The following is a 5,000-nucleotide window of genomic DNA, read 5'->3' as shown; positions in this document are numbered from 1 at the left end:
CCCCACGCTCGCCTTCTCGTCCCCGGTGGCTTTTCTGGCTCGGCCGCCCCGCCGCCCAGCGCTGCTCGCGGCCGGCACCCGCGGGTACCCGGACCGAGGCCGGCACCGGCGCCTCGCGTGCGATAGGACACCTGAGAGCTCGCGGGGCCACGCGGCCGTCACACAGCCCGGTTCGGTAAAGAAGCCCGAGGAACCCCGTCGCTCGGGGCAGCAGGACAACACCTCGCATGCGACGGGAAGCGAAGTGGAAAGGAGACCGCCCGGCCTGAACACCGGACACCGCCGTGGCTCCCTGTTACGGGGAGCACGGAAGAGCCGGCCCGCCGGGGGCCCTCTCCGACGCGACCCGAAAGGCCTCATCGATCAGGAAGGGAAAGGGGAGAGGAGAGACGGAAAGGAAGCACGGGCCCCACGGCCACGGTCCTGGGACAGCGACGGCCGCGCGCGCTCGCCGCCGCCCCGGGCGGGGCGGGCGGCAGAACGCGGGGCTCTGCGTGCGAGCGAGAGGGCAGCGTCTGCGGAGAGCCGCAACGGCGGCCTGGTCACCGGCAGAGCCGGCCCGCCGTGAAGCGTCTCCGACGCGCCCTGGGTGCCACCTCGATCGGGAGAGGAAGCGCGGGCCCCACGGCCACGGTCCTGGGACAGCGACGGCCGCGCGCGCTCGCCGCCGCCCCGGGCGGGGCGGGCGGCGGAACGCGGGGCTCTGCGTGCGAGCGAGGGGGCAGCGTCTCCGGAGAGCCGCAACGGCGGCCTGGTCACCGGCAGAGCCGGCCCGCCGTGAAGCGTCTCCGACGCGCCCAGGAACACCTCTGCAGGCGCTGCCTGCGGGTCTGGGTCGACTGAAGGGGGGGAGCGGGAGGTGCCGCCGGCCACCCGCTCCGCGCATCGATTCCCTTGAGCGAGGTCAACGGGACCGAGGGAAAGCCGCGGCAGGCTCGACTCCCCCGGTCTTCCAGCGTTCGAGTGCCGGCCACCGGTACCGGTCTTTGCCCTGCGCCCCGGGGAACCGCTTACCCCGGGGGAGGAGAAGGCCGAAGAAGACTAAGAGGCACCGCGCCTCACCCGTGCCATCCCCGGGTAACGGGGGCCGGGAAAAGCCGCTCAAGGCTCGACGCCCGCGGCCACTTGCCTTCGGCTGCCGGCCGCAGGGACCGGCCGCCCTTTTCTTCCCGCTTGCGCGGGCTCCAGCTTAGGGCTGGAGAAGTTCGGAAGGGCGAGGCGCCGCCACCTCGCCCGTACGAGTGCAGACCTTCCCAGCGAGCCCTCCTGCTACCAGGACTCGCGCCAGCAAAAAAGAGGACGAGGCGCCGCCGCCCCGCCTGCACCATCACCGGGCCCTCGGGGGCCGGGGCAAGCCGCGGCCGACTCGAGACCCCCCGGCTGTCTGCATTCGGCTGCCGGTGTTTCTGCCCGCTTCGCGGGCTCCAGCTTAAGGCCGGAGAAAAAGGACAAGGCGCCGCCACCTTGCCCGTCTCCATCACACGGCCCTCGGCAGCCGGCGGCAGCCCTGGTGGGCTGGGCACTCGCGGGCACCTCTGCCCCGGAACGGTGCCAGCACCCGCCTTTGCCATCATCGGGCCCCCCGGGGCCGAGGGAGGCTCGGCTCCCCCGGCCTTCCAGCGTTCGAGTGCCGGCGACCGCCACCGGCCGCCGGTCTTTGCCCTGCCCCGCGGGGAACCGCTTCTCCCGGGGGAAACGAGGACGAGGCGCCGCCGCCTCGCCTGCACGCCGCAGTCCCGTCACCGGGCCCGCCTGACACCACCAGCTGCCCGCGGAGGGCTCGCACCGGTGAAAACGGGACGCCGCCGCCCCGCCTGCGCCGTCAGTTGGGCCCTCGGGGGGCCGGGGGGGGGAAGCCGCGGCAGGCTCGGCACCCCCCGGCCGTCTGCGTTCGGCTGGCCGGGAGCCGGCCGCCGCTCTCTCCGCCCGCTTCGCGGGCTCCAGCTTAAGGCTGGCACAAAGGGACGAGGTGCCGCCAACCTCGGTCGTCCCACCAACCGGGCCCTCTGGAGCCGGGAGTAAGCCGCGGCAGGCTCGACGCCCCCCGGCCGTCTGCCTCCGGCAGTGACCTTCACCATCACTGGGCCCCGGCTGGGTGCGTTCGAGTCTTTGCCCTGCCCTGCGGGATCCGGCCTTATGCCTCGTGCCGGTCGGCAACGGCCGCCGGAGCCGGCCGCCGGCTCCGGCTCTCCGCAGCTCCCGACCCCTCGGACACGCTGGGCTGGCTTGTCGGGCAAGCGCTGGGAGATGGCCGGACCGAAGAGACTGGAAGCTGGGCCGGACCACCGAGGGAACCGCCACGACGGCCGCCGAGCACCCCACTTTGCTGGCAGAACCGCGGGCCTTGCAGCCGCTGACGAGCGCTGCTCTGGAGACGAGTCACGGCTCGCTCCTATAGTACGGACCGGCACGTCCCCGCCGCCGGCAAGCTCCAAGAGCGGCGCCTCTGCGCACCGGGGAGGCGCGCCAACCACGCCGACTTTTACGATGACGTAACTGGAGGCAGCGAAAAACAGCGACCCCTTCGGCAGCTCCGACGAAGCAGCGGGGACAACACGTCTACCCCTCGGCCCCGGCAAGGCGACCAAGTCCCGCCGGAGCCGGGTAGACTTGGCCGCCCTTATCGCCGGACGCTACGCAACCAACAACCCGCGGTCGCCGGGTACCGCAGGCGGCCCCACGGGCTCCGAAAAGGGGTAGACCTGACGGCCGCCGCCGAGCCCGGAGCCGGGTAGACATGACGGCCGCCGCCGGGCCCGGAGCCGGGTAGACCTGACGGCCGCCGCCGGGCCCGGAGCCGGGTAGACCTGACGGCCGCCGGCGGCCCCGGAGCCGGGTAGACCTGACGGCCGCCGCCGGCCCCGGAGCCGGGTAGACCTGACGGCCGCCGCCTGGCCCGGAGCCGGGTAGACCTGACGGCCGCCGGCGGCCCCGGAGCCGGGTAGACCTGACGGCCGCCGGCGGCCCCGGAGCCGGGTAGACCTGACGGCCGCCGGCGGCCCCGGAGCCGGGTAGACCTGACGGCCGCCGCCGGCCCCGGAGCCGGGTAGACCTGACGGCCGCCGGCGGCCCCGGAGCCGGGTAGACCTGACGGCCGCCGGCGGCCCCGGAGCCGGGTAGACCTGACGGCCGCCGGCGGCCCCGGAGCCGGGTAGACCTGACGGCCGCCGCCGGCCCCGGAGCCGGGTAGACCTGACGGCCGCCGGCGGCCCCGGAGCCGGGTAGACCTGACGGCCGCCGGCGGCCCCGGAGCCGGGTAGACCTGACGGCCGCCGGCGGCCCCGGAGCCGGGTAGACCTGACGGCCGCCGGCGGCCCCGGAGCCGGGTAGACCTGACGGCCGCCGCCGGCCCCGGAGCCGGGTAGACCTGACGGCCGCCGGCGGCCCCGGAGCCGGGTAGACCTGACGGCCGCCGGCGGCCCCGGAGCCGGGTAGACCTGACGGCCGCCGGCGGCCCCGGAGCCGGGTAGACCTGACGGCCGCCGGCGGCCCCGGAGCCGGGTAGACCTGACGGCCGCCGCCGGCCCCGGAGCCGGGTAGACCTGACGGCCGCCGCCGGCCCCGGAGCCGGGTAGACCTGACGGCCGCCGGCGGCCCCGGAGCCGGGTAGACCTGACGGCCGCCGCCTGGCCCGGAGCCGGGTAGACCTGACGGCCGCCGCCTGGCCCGGAGCCGGGTAGACCTGACGGCCGCCGGCGGCCCCGGAGCCGGGTAGACCTGACGGCCGCCGGCGGCCCCGGAGCCGGGTAGACCTGACGGCCGCCGGCGGCCCCGGAGCCGGGTAGACCTGACGGCCGCCGCCGGCCCCGGAGCCGGGTAGACCTGACGGCCGCCGCCGGCCCCGGAGCCGGGTAGACCTGACGGCCGCCGCCGGCCCCGGAGCCGGGTAGACCTGACGGCCGCCGCCGGCCCCGGAGCCGGGTAGACCTGACGGCCGCCGCCGGCCCCGGAGCCGGGTAGACCTGACGGCCGCCGGCGGCCCCGGAGCCGGGTAGACCTGACGGCCGCCGGCGGCCCCGGAGCCGGGTAGACCTGACGGCCGCCGCCGGCCCCGGAGCCGGGTAGACCTGACGGCCCCTCCGTGCTCCGGGTCCGGCTGGACCGGGCTGCCGCCGTCTCCCGTCCGGGGGGTGTGTGGGGAGGTGGGGAACCGGGGGGGTGATTCGAGATTTAAGCGGGTCTGATACAAGGGCCACCCTGTCCCCGTCTTCCTGCCCGCGGTGGGCGATGGGGAGTGGGGGCATGCGTGCGTGTGCGTGCGTGTGGGCGTAATTCCCCCACCCCCCGCCCGTTTCTGGGATTTAAAGGGCTTTTAATGCAGGAGAGCGAGCACTGCGTCACACAAGAGTTATTGTCCGTATCGGTTTCCGTAGGGAAAAAGAAATCAATCAAATTCTGGTAAAATTAATTTTCTTTTAGCACGGCTAGGTGGACGATACCCCCGGAAAAATAAAACGGGGCCGATTGGAGAATCTCGATAACGCTCGACCTGCTTTGTTAAGACGCGTGTACAAATACTCCTCAATCCCCTGCGCACCAAGAACTGACCCCGGGTAAATTAAGGTCAAGGTCAAGTGACTAGCGATTCGGTGACCGACGTTTCTATCCCTCGCTTAGGACCGAGGTATTCGACGACGATGAATGAATTCCTTCGTGCGGAAATGAAGGAAATGAATCGACGTTAAAAATTAAGGAAGACTTAATTTATCGAACCAATGAAATAAACCATTGGGTTCATTGAAGAGATCCCAAAACATAAACATGGCTATGGACACATCAATAACGAAGGATCGGATTTCTTTACCAAATCTGCATTCCTCTCTTTCGGGCACGCCAAGAGGTGACGGACGGGAAAGGGAGAGAGAGGGAAGGTGGGGCCGATGAGTACCTGTTAGTAATTACTGTTAATTCTTTAATAAAGACGGCTGTAATAGATAAATTTGGCAAGAGTACGTGCAAGAGTTAGTTGTAAATTAAATGAAAATGTGAAGGGTCGCTTA

This window comes from Calonectris borealis, unplaced genomic scaffold, assembly GCF_964195595.1.
Source record: "Calonectris borealis unplaced genomic scaffold, bCalBor7.hap1.2 HAP1_SCAFFOLD_173, whole genome shotgun sequence".
NCBI classification, from domain to species: domain Eukaryota; kingdom Metazoa; phylum Chordata; class Aves; order Procellariiformes; family Procellariidae; genus Calonectris; species Calonectris borealis.
This window is presented reverse-complemented; position numbering follows the sequence as displayed.